We start from the raw sequence: 18813 nt of genomic DNA on the forward strand, positions 1-18813 counted from the left end.
TGGACTGAAGGTCGGGATAGGATACGGAATAGTGGTAGAAAGTTTCAATAAGACAGGGAATATGAATGAAAGGTTGTAATAAGCAAATGGATAAAGACCAAAAGCTATGATAGACTGAAAGCTGCAAACAAGATACATGATGCTCATGAAGATCGTTAGCCTTGTCAAGATCAAAGGTGGAAAGGGAAACTGGGCATGAGGGACAATAGGACAAGGAAGGGTAATAGGACATGGTATGATAGGATAATGAAGGGCAATAGGATATGAAGGGTAATGACAGGGGTTTGATAGGATAATGGAACCATGAAGGACAAAAGGATATGATAGGATAAAACCTACCCCCAAGTGTGGTGTGCAAGAAGTTCATAAATTACGCATGACGCTTGTTTGCTAGGTTTTCATCATGGTACTTGCCCAAGGCGCCTGTTTGCCAGGTTTTCACCAGTGGACGAATTATTTTTGCTTTACTTTTTTTTTTGTCTTTTTTGATTTTTGACTTTTTTCAATAGAAGATGGACACATGATAGGGGATGGAAGAAGGACTCAAGTGTCTTTTTGCTTGGATAGTAGCCTTGAAAAAAAAAAAATGGACCATGACCTTTAAAAGTATGCTCAAAGACGTTGGTAGGATAAGGACATGGAAAATGAGATGAAACTAAGGCAAGGATTTATGCAAAGGATTGGACCAGAGGGATGGAAGGATGGAAAATATGCATTGGATAATGGATAGGGTATTGGAAGAATTGTGCTTGAGTAGATGGAAATTTTGGCAAGATTGGCATTGGCACACACCTTGAGGGGTGGTGGACTGATGGAGGAAGAGTGAGTTTTGGATATTGAGATTTTGATGAAGGAAAGGCTATGGATTTTGGGACATAAGGGCACAAAATGGATGAAGAAGGTGATGGAGGAACAGACTTGGAAGGTTTGGATGGAGGAATAGCAATTTTGGATGCCAAGTTGGGTTTTTTCTTTTTGTGCTTCAAGAAGCTGCTTAGGGATCCACATGGTTTTTGATTTTTTATGCTTTTGTGATTCCTTGGAGTGCATTGCTTGCACAAGGGATTTAGGAACCCATATATATTTTTACTTTTCTTTATTTTTCTCAGTGGGCCTTTGTGGCCTTTTGGATATATTTTTTTCTTTATAGATCACATTTTTCTTTGTTTTGACATGTTGATTATATTAGACATGTTGATCCTTGAATACATGTGGATTGATAGACTTATGACTTTTATACTTGGCATCCAAATTGCTTGGAGGGGGGAATGAATGTTGATGTGGATGGGAATGATATGGAGGCCTATGGGATGGATGGAAAGTTCTCCAAGATGTGTGCCTTTGTTGATGTTGCATAGAGAATGAAGGGATATATGGACCTAGAATGGATGGAAGTGATGATGGGGAAGGTGGACATTTGGATTTTGACTTTGAAGGGATACCAATGCCTTGAGTGTGAGCTCTGTAGCCATGACCATTAGTATATTCTTCGATATGGAGGGGGTCTTTCTCATGAAGGTTGACCCCTTTGCCTTTATGAATATTTTGATTTGTAGGATACTCTTTTCTTTGGGAAGAAGACGCGAGTCCATCATGAGGTGGATATGATATGAGAGAAATAATGAGATCTTGAAGTGGATCAGATTGGACCAAAGTGGAAGAACCCATTATGCATGTCGAGGGTTCATGAACATCTTGCACTGACATGTTAGAATCATGAAGGGGATTAGGATCATGAGGGAATATCTTGGGATTTTGTAGTGGACATGGTTCAATGACAGGCTCTTTAAGAGATGGAATGGGAGAAATAATGGGATCATCACAAGAAATATGATCTTGGAGTGGATATGCTGGATTAAGACAAGGAGATGGAGGAACAAGTGGATCTTGTGGAGGATTTCAAGGAATGATAGGGTCTTGTGTTGGAAATGAACTTGGAAGGATACTTTGATCTTGACAAGGAGGAAGATCATTGGATTCCTCTTTAAAATTGCTTTGCTCTTGACTCTTAATGGGATCATCGGAAAGGATGGAAGGGATATCTTGATCTTTCTTAGAAAGTGGAATGTCAATGGGATTTGAAAGGACATTTTTTTCATGAAATGGAAGGGGATCGTTTGGGATTGGATGGACTGGGATATCTTGATCTTGCTCGGGGAATGGAGTGTCAATAGGACTTTGGATAGGATGGACAAGAATAGGGGAATCATTATGAGTGTCTGGGAAGATGGGATCCTGGTCAACAATTGGATGGGATGATAAGGTTTCAGGATCTTGATCTTGATCTGTTTTAAGACACATTTCTTCATGCTCTAAATTATCCTCTTGACATGGGGTTGGACTTTGGATATGCATGGGGGATTCCGACAAGGAATCAATGATTTGGCATGAAGGAGATGCACTTTGAACATTTGTGATGGATTCTGGCAAGGAATCAATGCTTGAACACGAGGAAGAGGGACTTCGAATGGGGTCCTCTAAAATAGGTAATGGATATAAAGTGCATGGTTGCATTGGGTCTTGTATTTCTGAAACATGACAACGATGTGCATCATGAATTGGATTATCTTGGCAATCAATTATGGATAGCTCTTGAATAATTTCATCCTTGGGTGTATTGTTTGATGAGGACAATACAAAAGGTTCTTGCAAAACTTCTAGAGGTGTAGGGATAGATGCCACTGGAGAGTCAATTTGCTTGTGAGGGGATGAGGCATTGCTAGACATAGTTGTATTATCTTGATCTTCCTCAATAAACTCACTTGGTAATTTCCTTAAGAGCATTGCAATAAAGCCACCTTTCTTTCGAGGTTTTGACATGGTTGTATTTGGAATTTGAACTTGTTTTTGATTTGATGTCATGTTTTGATTTCGAACTAGATGCTGATCAAATTGGTTTGACATGTTCAAAATTTGGCTTGGTGCATGTTGCAAGTTTTGTTTTTGAATTTGTGATTGTGGTTGTTGACATTGATATGTTGATTGAACTTGTTGATATTCCACCATTGGTTGAACCATTTGTTGACATTGTATAGTTGGTTGGACATATTGTTGAAATTGAACCATAGGTTGTATTGGTTGCATATGTTGAACAATTGGTTGTGATGGTTGTATTGGTTGAAAATCTGATTGATAGTAAACACCTTCTTATTCTTGATGTGAAGGCACATAATGTTGTTGTCTCTTTTCTTGAAATTGTTTCATCATCTCTATTTGTGAGAGGAGAGCTGGTATGTCTGATCGTTCGATAAGAGATCTTACATCAATTGGCTCAATATTTAGATTTCAACCTTGAAATTTTTGAAACATTTTGGACATTTGTGATCTATTCTTCTCAATGTTTTTCACTCTTTGTTCCAATGTCTCCTCTTCTTGAGCTAGTTTCTCCTCTAGTTTTTGTATTTGGAGACTTGTTTCATCATAAAAAGTTTGATCAATATTGCCTTGTTGTTGGGTTGGATAGAATTGTGATTGCATTGTCGGTTGATATGTCAAACTTTGTTGCATCATTGGTGCTTGGAACCTTGTTTCAATAGACATGTCACTTTGCAAATGCAATATTTTTTTGGAATTTTTCAAGTATATTATATGATATGCAACTAAATGCAAACTAAATGAATGAGAATGCAATCTATGTTTTTGGTTGTTTTTCAAGATATTGACAAACTTTTTGGAATGCAAATCTAAGAAAGGGACCCTTGGGAAATTGAAATGATGTCTAGACCTCAAAGGACAAAAGGACCAAGTGACGAAAGGACAAATTGACAATGTCTCCCCTAATATGCTTGGATACTAAGCTAGGTTTGACCAAATGACATGGATGACAAAAGGACAAAAGGTTTGATAAGGTCTAGACTTCTTAACAATGACTTAGGGTTTATCAAAAGATTAGGATTACTCAAGTATGACAAAACCTAGTTTTGACACTATATGCTAAGGGACAATTACTATGCAAGTGACCCTAATATGATATGATAATGACCTAAGCTTAATGAAGGGACCTAGGGTATGGAAATGCAAATTTATGACAATGGTATTACTCTAATGCAAGAGGACACATGCAAATGGATGACCTTTATTGATATGCAAAGGAGTATGACCTAGGTGAAACTTAACCTTGGTAATTGACAATGACTTTGCAAAATGCAACCTAGGATGAACCTAAATGTAAGTGACATGATTCTTGAGACAATATTTTGAACAATATTTGACAACCATGTTTGAAGATGAGTTTTAAACCTTGTTGAACCTTTGTTGGATGAATGTCTCTTGTGTCTAATCTTATGTTGGAACAATTTGTTTTGCTCTTTGAAATGGGATGCAATTCAACTTTTGACAAGCAAATAATACAAGATATGGCAACTTAGACTCAAGACAATCATGCTCATTTCCACATTTCTTATGGTAGGCAAAGACATTAGGTACTTGAGAGGTAGACTCATTATGGGATTCAAGGAGAATACATAGATGCTTGACCCCACGGGCTCCCCTCCATGGCACTCACTTCTCAGGGCAGCCAAGCATCAGTCCCCATGGAAATCTCCCCATGGCGAACTTAGTATCTCTTCCAAGTATCCGAATTTGTCCTTCTCAAGCAACTAGAAGGGTTTTTTGGCCTCTAAAAACAAGGTGTTTAGTAAGGATTTTTGTTAAGCATTACTCCTTGATGTCATGCAAGCGTGATTGAGACATTAAGCCCATCAAGATACCGAACAAATGTAGTCGTGCAAGCACGATTTAGACCAAGAGGCCCTACTTAAATGTTGATATGAGAAAGAGTACAAGGGTCATCACTTCCCAAGTAACTGCAATTCCCACGTAATACTTCCTTCAAAGCTTTCGCTCATCGGGTATTTTTTTATAGTGAGTTAGAATGCCAAGGAATTCTAGCCGTACTCACTTTGGGTCATCCCCTTCTCATGATTATCACTTACTTGCAAAAGCAAAATGGTCAAGAAGGCAGGCCCTCTAAATGAGACACACAATCAACAACACAAGCATGGTATCGAAGATCTAGATTTCTGATCACCCTAAGAAGGATGAGAGCATACTCTCCTACTCCAATATCATACTCAACAATCAAAGCAAACAAATGTTCATTCCAACCTATTTAGAAATCACTAGGTGCCTAAAACATTAATGACAAACACCAAGTTTAGTTGTTTCTCCAAGGCAACCTGCAAAACCCAAGTTAGAAGTTTGAGGTGTTTATTCTTCGACTATCAATTCTGCATAAAACATGTTAGTAGTTTGTTTTATTGTTTTTGCCATGCATATGCCAAGATTCTGCACAGATAATTAGTACCAAAATCCAAAGTACAAAAAATAGAATGCAAAAACACAACAAATTTCAAGTAAACACTGCATTTTTTTACCTCTGTTCTGGACTTTACACAGGCGCAAAACTCATGACACAGGCGCAGAACCCATGACACAAGCACAAAATGTCATCTACACAAGCACAAAATGCTCAACACAGGCGCAAGTTGCTTCACACAGGCGTAGGAGTCTCCAGAAAACCCTGCACGACCCTGTTTTTGGGTTTTTTTGGCCTGCAAATCAACTTGAGAGCACTCAAAACACCATAAAGAGGTTAGAAGGTTAGTGTTCACGTCGGGTTCACCAATTAATGTACGTTAGGAAATAGGAAATCATCACAAGACAAGATAAACACTAATAATCAATCACAAATGCATTCATTGCAATGAATCTATCCTAAGACACATTCAATAGAGACATGAAAACAAAGCATACAAAACTAGAAATTATGCAAACTGGATGACGATTTGAATGCTCCTTCCATGCGGCTCCATTGTTCTTCTTTCCTCTTCAAAGGGTTGTGGATCTCACTTACAAGTGCACATACATGATTGAAAGCAAGATTGACATTGATTATTGATCAAGAGTACTAGAAGCATAAATTCGATAGCCTGATTAAGGATTATTCTCATTATTAGCCAAGATTGAAGAAATTCATCCAATTTATAGAAGAATTGGAGAGATGACAAGATTAGCATGATAGTGATTTGAATGGAAATTCAAATCAAGAATAGCAAAATTATGACATGTCTATGACAAATTGCTATGCAAGGGTTTATGACAATTTATGACAAATTTCTATGCAAGGATTGATTGATTGTCAATTATGACAAATTATGACAAATTTCTATGTCATTTCCATGAATTTAGGAGAGAAATAGGAGGAAATTGAAATTAGGAAATTAGAAAATTAAGAAATTAGAAAATGAGGAATTAAGAAATTAGGAAATTTGATGGAAATTAGAAATTAGGTAAATTAATTAATAATTTGTCATTTATTAATTAATTCACAAAGAGGAATAATTAGCCAATTAAATGAACATTTAATTTCAATGAGAAGACTTAGGATAAATAAACAATTTATTAATCCTAAAGGAAGAAATGACACACACAAGGTTAAATGATTAAATCACGAAACCCTAGAAGATGAATTAGGTCTTGATGAAAGATAATTGACTCGATCATGATTTGATTTTGGATTGATAAATGACCAATGTGATAAATGATTTGATTAATAAATACACCAATTGACGAGGAACAATGACAAATTGATCCAAATTGACATAATTGAGACAGACAACAATCGATGACAAATTGATCGCCAAATGACAAGATTGAACAAGATGACAAGAGTTGATGATAAATAGATTGCAAAATGACAGGATTGAAAATGACCACGATCAATGATGAATTGATCACAAAATGACAAGATTGAACATGACAACGACTGATGACAAATCGATCGTTAAACGACAAGATTGAAGGATTGATGATAAATCGATCGCCAGATGACAAGATTGATAAGAGGACAACAATCGATGACAAATTGATCACAAGATTGACAGGAGGACAAAACCCTAATTAGGATTGACGATGTCCAAAATGATGACAAATAAGCATACACATTGATGCAATAGGATAAGATCGATTAAAATCATGACTGGATAGTGTTGTCGACAAGACCAAATTCGAGAGCGAGATAAATGAAGAATGTAGAAGAATGACTTGATGTTCGCAAATGATAAAAACCAAGTATGAATCATAGGAGAAATGTTAATGCGACGCAAAAACCTAAAATGAGGCAATGCGTAAATGTTAAGGTATGACTCCGCAAGCGTTGACCATTTTTAGGTGTCTACAGAATGTAGTAGCCTTCATTTTTTAATCCGATGAAAAATCTCTCAATAGTTTAGAAACAATCTCATCTTTGCTCAGAGATCCACCACAACATTGAATTCCCAAGATAGTTTCATTGACTTTTTCCATTAAAGAAGAAATTCTTTCATCTTCCTCCATTCTCAGGTTCTCATATCTCACCTGGTAAGCATCAAGTTTAGCAATTTTAATAGTAGGGTCACCTTCATTTAGAGTCTCCAACTTATCCCATATAGCTTTTGCAGATGATTTATTTGTTAATCCCATTACTTGCTGATTTGAAAGGGCGCTTAAATTGGATTCTATAGCTCTGGAGTCATTTTCAATGTTCTTATCCAAGTCTGTTGGAGGAGGATTGCCAAATTCCGGATCATAAGGAGTATAGCCTTTCTCAATGATCTCCCAAATATATTTGCTAAGACATCTTAGATGAGTCTCCATCTAAAGCTTCCATACTCTATAATTTGTTCCTTCAAGCCTAGGGTTGTCCTTTTGGTAAGCAATTAAAGTTGAATGATTACTCGCCATAGGATCTTCCTCAAATGGTTAAGCTTCTACAAAGAGAACCAAGCTATGATACCAATTGTTAGGATATCTGGTGGACAACTCACAGGGGGGGTGAATTAGTTGTCAACAGATTATGAAACTTTAAGCATGCAAAATCTTTTACCAAAATAGCAGATATATCAATTAAGCACAAACATAAATTATAAACCAAATACCATGCATCCAAAACACATAACACTAAGATTTATACATGGAAAACCCAGTAAAGGGAAAAGCCACAGTGGGAAACCTCACCCACAGTCAGATTATACTTCTACAGTATGTGATTAAAATAAAGGGGCCTGCACATGCAGGAAGGTACATTGCCTAGAGCACACTTCTCACCAAAAAAGAGCCTCACTGACTATAGAAATCTTTGGATTATAATCCAAATAGAAGAGTGAACTACAAGAATAGAATCTCCTATGCCTGAGTATAGTTCTAGTTAAGCTCAATACTAGAGGTATTAAACCTCTTACTCAAACCTAATTTGATCACCTATGATTGACCAAAACCTCTAAATATGATTATAATTTTATTCACACATAGATAATGCCATAACCCATGATCTACAAAGAGATCTTACATCATATTTATACAAACCCGAGACCTAAACAATTAGGTCGGCCACCTAAAATATAATACAATAAATCCTTTATATAAACCCACAAACTAATGATAACCCAAGTTGGCTAGAGACCAAAACAACATTAACTAAATAGTAAATCCAACCCGATAATGCATGGGGAGCATCCACCAACATGTTACATAAACTGGTCCATAACCTAGGAGAATAACACAAAATAGCACCAGACCTAAAATAGGTCACCATAAGCCAAATGCAACACCACTGATCAACTGGAACACAAACATGATAACCATCAGCATCCTAAGAACCTTCTAGAAGTTGCACCAACACCACTCATTGAATCCATCAAAAGATCTTCAACAAAGCTCTACTAGTAAAACCCTTACCAGTAACCAAAAGGCTTACTAGAACATATGATAGCTTCCAAATCACCAAATCCTGAACCAACTGAATGTGACACACACATGAATGACCAAACCAAATCAATTCCACCAAACTTAATGTACCAGAGAATACCAGAGATGGTCTCCAGATCAACATCACAATCGAACCACTCTACCAAAACTTGGTAGACAACCAAACAAGCTAGTGTTGACGTCAATGAAAAACATCAATGCAACACATAATAAATTCCTCTAAATTGCCAACAATCCATGCTTATGTCCTCCCAAGGTCTTTATGAAACTGTTAAAGGCTTATATAGTCCAACATTTTGACTGCCTCCTTTTGCTAATTGACAAATTTCCTAACATCCTTATGAATCTGAGACCAAAATTAATTCTTAGTTACCAATGTTATTGTCTTGTCTACTCCAAAGTATCCAACTAATCCTCCACCATGCTTCTCCTTTATCAAATTTTCTCTCATTGAGCTCTAGGGTATACACAACTAATTACCTTTGAACAACATCTCGTCTTGTAGGAAATAATCTAGCCACTCACTCCTATCCACCGCAATAGGTTCTATGCAAGATCTCCAAGGTTCTACAAAATCTGGGTCATCCTCATGCAGGTTCTTCAATTCCTCAAAACCCAATATTTCTATTCTCATTTCTATTAGCAAATTCCTCTTTCTGCTCAGGGCATCAACAACTTTATTTGACTTCCCGCTTCTATGCTTCAAAACAAAAGTGTAACTCTATAAGTACTATACCCATCTCATGTGTCTTTGATTCAACTTAACTTGATTGCTCAGATATTGCAAATCTTGATGATAAGTATACAACACAAACTCCTTAGTCAACAAATAATGTCTCCACTTCTTTAATGATTGAATTATGGCATAACATTCATGATCATACACTGAATGCCTCCTCCTTGCATCATTCAACTTCTCACTAAAATAAGCTACCAAACTTCCTTCTTGACTCAGCACTGCCCCAATTGCATTTTCACTTGCATCATGTTCCACTTGAAAGACTATAAAATTTTTTAGTAAAGCCAACACAGGATTCTCTATCACCTTTTGCTTCAACATTTCAAAACTCCTATTTTCTCCGGTTTTCCACTTGAAATCCTTTTTATCTCCTCTCATTGTTTCTGTCATAGAACTGCAAATTGAACTGAAATTTCTGATGAACTTTTGGTAAAAACTACCCAATCCATGAAATGATATTACCTCTCCAATACTCTCTGGTGTAGGCCAATCAACAATTTCTCTTACTTCCTTAGGATCCATCTTCAATCCATCCACTGATATCACAAATCCCAAGCATACTAGCTCTTCCTTCATGAAACTACACTTCTTAGTTTATCAACAACCTTTCTTCTCTCAACTTCTGCAAAACTTGTCTTACATGCCACAAATGTTCCTCTTTTGTCTTGCTGAAAATCAAAATGTCCCAAGTACACAATAACAAACTTACCCAAAAATTTCTTCAATACCTCATGAAAGTGCTCGGTATATTAGTCAGTCCAAAAGGAATCACCAACCATTCATACAGTCCTTCATTTATCTTGAATGCTATCTTTCACTCATCTCCCTCTCTAATTTTGATCCAATGATATCCACTCTTCAAGTATATCTTTGCATAATATCTCACTCCACTTAGACAATCCATTATGTCATCCATCCTAGGCAAAGGGAATTGATACTTCACTATGATTTTGTTTATTGCTCTGGAATCAGTACACATCCTCCATTCTCCATTCTTCTTAGGTGCTAACACTGTTGGAACTTTACAAGGACTCAAACTCTCTCAGATCAAATCCTTCCTCAACAACTCTTGCACTTGTATGTTCAACTCTTCATTTCTCTATTGGTGTCATCTGATGTGCTTCTTTATTAGGCAAACTAGCTCCAAGAATCAAGTCCATGCAATGACTGATACTTCTCATAGGGGGTAATCTTTCTAGTGTTTCTTCTTCAGGCTCCAAATTCTTTATCTTCTTAAGAATTAGGCAAAGCACATATTCTCATGTCTCATCCCATCTAGGAACTTCCTTCCATCAACTAAACAAATTCTAGCATTAGTAAAAACTTCACTCTTCACAGGCTCCTCCAAAGGCAATAAGATCTTCTTCTCCCTATTAGCCACAACAATATATATATATATATTGTTTCTTCCATCATGCATCACTTGTCTATCATACTACCAGGGTCTACCCAACAAGATATGACATACATCCATAGGTATAATATCGCACAAAGTTTCATCATGATAAGCTCCGATCTTAAATTTCACCAAACATTGTTCACTTACTAATACCTTATCTGCATCTTGAATCCATGCTATTTGATAGAGCTTAAGGGTGTTTCAACCTCTCCAATTTCAACTTAGTCACCATTTCTTATGAAACAAGGTTATCAATACTACCATTGTCAATTATCACCTTACAACACTTACCAACTACATTGCATCTTGTCTTGAACAAATTCTTCCTCTCCAAGGGATCTTGTTCTCCTTTGATATGATTTAATGCTCTCCTTATCATCAACAATTCTCCACCATCTGGTCTATTACTTGATTCAATAGGTTCTTCTTCTGCCAAGGCTTCTCTTCCAAGGTTCTTTGTCTTCTTGCATTCAAAGGCACGATGTCCTCCTCCACAATTGAAATAGGTTCCTTTAAATACTCCTTTCTTGGCTTTTGTCTTCCTTTCCATAAGCTTCATTCCGGTAACCTTCATTTTCTTTCTTCTAGTAGAAAATTTTGTCATCTCTTTGATACAAACTTCTATATTGGCTAACTTCCTTGTCTTTATTTTGATCAGCATAGGTTCCTCGACCTCCGATATAGGATCTTCCTCCCTGAAATCTTCCGCCTCTACCTCGCTGCTTCTACTCATGTCTTTTATTCAACTTTTCTTCCACCTTGAAGGAATATTGGTATGCTTCTTCCACACTATTCAACTTGATCAAACCAAGTTCATCTTGTATCAACATTTGCAATCTATCAAAATATCTGACAACTTTTTCAACCTTGTCATCGACATGTCCGAATCTGATGTTCAGCTTGTAGAATGTTTTGGTATACTCCTTCATATTGGTTTCTTTCTGCTTCAGATTATGAAACTTTCAGAACAAATTCACTTGATAGTTGGTAGACAAGAACTTCAATTTCAACTTACTAACCATTAACTCCCATGATTTGATCTTTTCTTTACTTTTTCTTTGTCGATCTATCCGTAAATGTTCCCACCAAAGAGATGCATGACCTTTTAACCTAGTATAGGCATATTTCACATTTAATTCTTTTGCGATATTCTCAAAATCAAAATACTTCTCCATCTTTGAGGTCCAATCCATCTATTCATCTGAATCCAACTTACCATCATAATCTGGTGGGGTAAAATGTGGTTTGGTGCTCACCCTACTCAAAACCCTCAAGAACCTCTCTTCTTCCAGATCGATCGCTGGTGGATTTATAATTTCTTCTCCTGCCTCAACATCTTCTTCATCTTCGCTCACATCTTCAATATATTGACCTCATCTCTAGGATGTTTCAATAGCTTCTAATCATGTTACAATTCCTCTCAATGTTTCCATCACACCAGGGTCTACATTTCCACATGCTCCACCTCCTCTATAAATCCTTCATGCCATCTTCATGCAAGTCCTCTGCAGCTGCGGGTCGGATCCTCAATTTCAATGCCCCACAACAAAAGCTTATAGAACTTCACAATCTCCAGAATGAAATCTCACTCTGATACCACTTAGTGCAGCCACTATTAGGAGGGTCCTCAATGAGAAAAATTTGAATCATGCAAAAAATTAAAAACAAATCAAACAACACAATATGATGGAGGCAATGTAGAATTAGATGTATTAAATCAAAGAAATTGATTACAAACTTCTGAAAACATGCAAGCTACAACATTTATCTCATTGGCTTGATTATGGTATATGCATGTTATGCAACATCTAGATCAAGAAAGAATGTGAGCCAACTCCAGAACACCTAATCCTTAGATTTATCCTCTATATTCTGATCACTTCTTATTAAATGCTTGATTATATTGATTGATATGAAGAAGGTTGATCCGCGTCAGTCCAAGATGAAACAAATACTGATGAATCAAAATGAAACGTTTGAAACAAAAGGTCAGCCTCCGCCAAAGAGATTCCTCCAAAAAATCTGAAGGATGAAGTGCGGACCTAAGGGAAGGTTGGCCACATGCTAAGGAATATTGAAAATAATGAACTAAAGCTATGTAAGATATGGAAGAGATTCGTAAGGTTCGCCAATAGAAAATAGGTCCAATTGGTTCTAATTTTCTAAGCCAGAAAATTGTCTCGGATTTTGGAAGTGATAACTTGCTAGGAAAAGATCAAAATGTCCCACGGACCAAGAATAATGTAGATAAACATGTCCATAATAAAAATCCAACTCTGTAAGATCCGATGAGAAAATGCAAAGAAACATTTAATATAATGCTGAACTACAAACAAGAGCAAACTAAAAAAGAAATTTTTTTTGGTTGATGCGAGATTGCCAAGAACTAGGGATGCTCCTACATCAGAATTCATCATCATAACAATCAATAATAGATATCATTATCCACATAAGTCATCATATATTGCATGTCCATGTAAAGTGTCTAGCATCATCGTAAGAATATGAAAGATAGATAGAGTCATAATCATAGACCAAAACACCATATAAAAGTCTAGATAGGTCTATCCATGCATAAATCAAAGATAAGTCGAGGAGGGACACTACATCCTCCCCCCCTTTGCCTAGGCTTACTCTTGAAATCTTGAGAACAAATAGAGGTAAATCTCTCTCATCCACATAGCATTCTCCCAAGTCACTGAAGAATCATCACTTTGGTCCCATTGGACCCTTACCTACTCTATGTCCCAACCCCTGAGCATTAGCTCTCGATGCTGAAGAATGTCCATAGGCTCTAGAGAAAGTTGCTCATCCTCTACTTGTAATGCAATCCAATCCAAAACATGTGATACATGAGGATGATAAAGCCTCAAAAGAGACACATGAAACACATCATGGATACATGACAAGCTAGGTGGCAAGGCAAGGTGATAAGACACATGACCAATCCTCTCCAAAATCTCAAATGGTCCAACAAATTGAGGTGCCAACTTAGAGCCTTTTCCACAAGGGATAGGACTCTTTCATGTACGCACTCTTAAAAACACCTTGTCTCCCACCGAAAACTGCATGTCCACGTGATGAGCATCTACATATGTGTGTCCTATGCTACTATCAAATGTTGTCTAATACATGCCACCTGCTACTCCATATCTTACAAAATCTCTAAACCAAAAATCACTCTATCCTCCAAATGATCCCAACTCAAGGGTTTCTAAAATGTTCTACCATACAATTCCTGAAAAGGGGACATGCCACTTGAACTATGCTAGCCATTATTATAGGAAAACTCCACCAAATTAATGAAATCATCCCATCTAGACTGTTGATCCATGACATACATCCATAACATATCCTCCAACACCTAATTAACCCTCTCAGTCTAACCATCTGTATCGAGATGATATGTCAAACTGAAGTTCAACAACACTCTTAAACCATGCTGAAGGGAAGTCCAAAATGCTAAAGTAAACACTAGATCATGATCTGATATAATCCGTAAAGGAATACCATGCAATGTCACTCTCTTCCATGAAAATACTATTATTGTGAGGATCTGGTTATTACTGAGAGGGCGGAGTGAATCAACGATAATAGTAAATTTAAATATTTTACCAATCTAAAAATACTTCTCAAAAATAGTTCATAACCAGTACCGGTAACTACTCAATCAATCACTTAAAGCACATTTACTAAACTACTCTTTCATGTGTTCATCAACATGTAAGCAATGTACAGATATCAAATCCACACATAAACAAATCGACCACCATATGAACATAGATATTTTTCACGTGGAAACCAAAATGGGAAAAACCATGGTGGGAATTGGTACCTACAAAATATTTCCACTCTTTCGGAATGCACCCTGTTAAAGGCCTAGCTCGGTTAGGAGCTTTACAATAATGCTCGGTTAAGAGAAGACCCTGTTAAGAGTCACCTGATGAAGGGATTTTAACCTCAGCTATGTTAGGAGCTCTACCCTATTAGGAGTAACTTTTCTAAAGGATTTAAACCCAAACTAATGAGCCACCCAATGAAGGAATTTACAAGATTGGGCCTATTAGGACCTAACCGGTTAAGGGATTTTCATACTACTACAACTATTAGGAAACAACAGATAAATGTTTTGATAAATGCACTCTCTACTTGCTAGTAAAGATCCATTTAAGCTCCAATATGCTTCACACATGTAGTCATCTCAATCTGGTTTGACACACTCTCCTTCTCTGATCACCAACACACTAAGCTTTCTCAAACTCGAACTAAATACATTTTTCAACTAGGTTGGTTACAAAACTCTAGCAACATTCAAAATACAATTAATTAATATCATAGATCATATCAGATCATTACAAATAATTATAGATCATCATACAAATCATTATAACAAATTTTAAGACAATTAAAGCCATTGAATGAACATAACACATCACCGCACATCGATCCGATAAGCTGTCAAACCCTTAACACATTATGCTAGGCACTTTGTTGTTTCCCAAGAAATTCAATCTTTGTACGTTCTTAAATGCTATCTTATCATCACACACAGTTTCTGCCACGTCATCACTAAGTAATGAACATGATAAGATTTACCACCAAACCATAAAACATCACTGGTCAAAGATCTTGTTACCGGTTCTCAAACCCTACATTGAATAAACAACAGTCAATTACAAACATGACTTCCATTTCTCCAAACATGATGTGTTACCTGTCATAGACTCATTATAATGTCATAAGCATACATTCTAAACTGCAATGCCTAACTTAACACAGATCTCTTTCACAACCATTTTCTTCACTGTTCCTGCTTATTGGTTCACTGTCAACTTAGCAAACATTCTATTACCGGTTATGCTTAGATAACTTAGACAACTTAGATGATAAACCAAACATAAACAAACATGGTCAATGAAAACACAAATAACTAATCATAAAGCATCATATCATAATTATATCATCACCAATAGTCCTTCAATATATCATCACCAACAGTCCATCAATATATCATCCTTTACCGTACATCATCATCTCTATCAGTTATGCCAATATTCCAACATTCTCCCCCTTTGGAATTGATGGAAAACCTAAAAGAATGCAACACCAAAATAATTAAATGATGACAGATACTAAGAACTCATCATGTGATGTTGTACTGATCTGCGCTTCACTTGATCTTCTCCTCCTTTTCATTACTTCTCCATATCATTGTTCTTCTCCCCCTTTGACGATAATGCCAAAGGTGCAAAGGCATCTTTTGTCTTCATTTCTACTACTTCATCTCTATTGCTCTCCTTGAGGAGTAGCCCACTTCTCATTAATCCATAGTGAAACATGTTGGGACTTATTAAATTTGAGTCAAAGTTTATAGGCCCATTTCAAAATTTTGCTCTGCATGTCAGAAAAGTATCTAAATAAGTCAGTTTGAATGGCCTAGTTAGAGAGAGGGAAAGTGGAGCCAGTTGATTTTCAGAGGGTAAGGCTTGGGATTCATGTCCCACACCTTTCATTTGGCCTATGAAGTGATGTGCAACTTTCAGAATTCAGTTTGGATAAGTTTATGAGGTACCCATTTTGAGGGGTGAGCTGAAAGTGCATTTTAGGCACAAATGCAGATTTTATTGAGTAGCCTACTTTGAGCAAGTATATATTTTTCCCTATTGATTTTCATGAAGAAATTAAAAATGGATTCAATTCTATGCATAAATGTGAGTTAGCTTGCAAAATTTCAAGTTCTAATGAGTCCATCTACTTAGTTTTTGAAGATCAATCTGTTTGCAGTTTGTGTTTTGGCAAGTCCCTATTTCGACAGCTAGTCAGAGCCCTGTTTCGCACAAGTGTAAAACTTGCCTCACTAAGTGTTATTCCATAATGTTTTCTCTAGGTTATTTCTAGTATAAATGATGAGTCATTTTTTAAATTTCAAGCCTCTGCCAATCTGTTTGATCGGTTTTCAAAAGGGTTCATTTAGCCATCGTTTTCAGTTCTCCGTACTTTCAGTGCTATATCAGTTTAAGTAGCTGTTTTTATGAGGGCGCCATTTGCATCTAGTTAGAATTTTGGTCAAACTGAGAATTCAAAGATTTAATATGTACTTCAAGGTACCTATGTTTCAATTTTTAGGGCCTACGGAGGTCGTTTGATAGTTTTGAGAAAGGCATCATGTGTTGCCAGGACATTGACTTCATCAGGTCCGCAGTGTCGACAAAGCTAGTTGGCCATTTTTGCTAATTAATATCTCTTTGCTCGGGACTCATCTTGAAAAACCATTTGGTAGAGTTCATCCTTGTATATCAGAGTACATGCTTGTCAGATGGTGAGATCCAGAAAGGTGTTTTGACCACTTTGAAAATTACGTCTTCACGATTAAATGCAAAAATGTGGCGCAGACGCCTGAAAGTCGCGAAATTCAAAAAAAAATTTAGTCGGACCCACTTTGGGGCCCGACCTGGCTCATGCCCGTGCATTAATTTTAATGGTGAAATGTTTTTTTTTTCCTGGCAATATATGCATCTCCATTCCAGCTCGACCGCAATTCACCAATGGGGCAATGAAAACTTATAAAGATATGATCATGAATGGTTTATAAAGTGAATAGTTGTGTTATTCGTTTCTTGAAAAGGGGAGGCAATAAAGCTTCAGCAATAAAATTTTTAGCAAATGTGATTGCTAGGCTTCAAATCAAATTCCTCAACCAAATCAAATTCTCCAGTAGCAGTGTGGCAAAAGAAAAGGTTATAAACTCTTAGCAAATACAAATTGGTAGGCATTGTGCCAAAGTTCTCCCTGCCTGTGGCATGTAAATGGTTGTGGGAAAAAAGAAATACTTCCAAATCAAATGAAATTTGGTAGGTAAAGCCAATATTTTCCCATGTCGTGCAACAATGAAGACTCATAAATTAATGCCTATTTCCTCCTCCTTCTCTAATGTGTGTATGGTGTTTGAGAGACATTAATTAAACTTTCAACAAATGCATATTGGCAGCCAATGTTCTGCTTGGTGGAGTGGAAAATAGAGAGGGGCAACATTTTAAATTGCAAATAGAATGGTGCAGGGCCAAGCCCCCCTCCCACATGGAACAGACAAGGAACACAATAGAAAACTCCCACAACAAATTTAAAACCTCTTCTCACATAATGGCTAGTGAAAGGGTTTTAAATTCTTTCAAACAAATGCTTTGGCAACAATCCTCCCCTCTCCAGCGTGGTATGTAAGGCAGTATAAAACCTCAGAACCAATGCAAATGGCAATAGTAAAGTTCTGCGTGGATGGAGAAGGGGCTGCAGGTTTGAAAGATATGAAGCAAGTGCAAAAACCAGTATCCTCCCTCTGCATTGTGGTGAAGTCTAGAGGGCAACGTTGAGGTTCATTAAATGCTAAAAGAGCTTTATAAACTCTTGACTAATATGCATTGGTTGGTATAAAGCCTCCTCCACGTGGATTTGCCAACATCCTTTGCATTGAAAGTTGAAACATAGAGCCTCCAACCAAATACATTGGTAGCTCCTCCTTGTTTATGGCACCTGGTAGCTGGAGAGGGGCATTTTTAATGCAAAGTTCTGAACAACAAAAAAATCCTCCATTACGTGCTCTCCCTCTGGTTGCAGCAACAACAATGGTTGAAACCATCAAGCAAATGGCAATTGTTGCAGTCTCTTATTCCTCACGTGGCTGTTTGGAGGCCACGTTAAAACACAAGCAAATGCTATTGGTTGGTATAAAGCCATAACCCTCCCCTGCGTGCCAGACAAGGATGCAAGTGCTACTGGTAAATGGCTCCCTATTCTCCTCTCTGCGTTGAAAATCAAAGGCTAATCTCTCCTTCCAAGCGATGCAATTTGCACTTGTAAAGCCAGGTTCTCTCCTTTGTGCGGGCATGTCTGAAGCTATAGAGAGATTAAAACAAGAGCAAAATGAAATGCCTCG

This window comes from Cryptomeria japonica, chromosome 5 (assembly GCF_030272615.1).
Source record: "Cryptomeria japonica chromosome 5, Sugi_1.0, whole genome shotgun sequence".
NCBI lineage: Eukaryota > Viridiplantae > Streptophyta > Pinopsida > Cupressales > Cupressaceae > Cryptomeria > Cryptomeria japonica.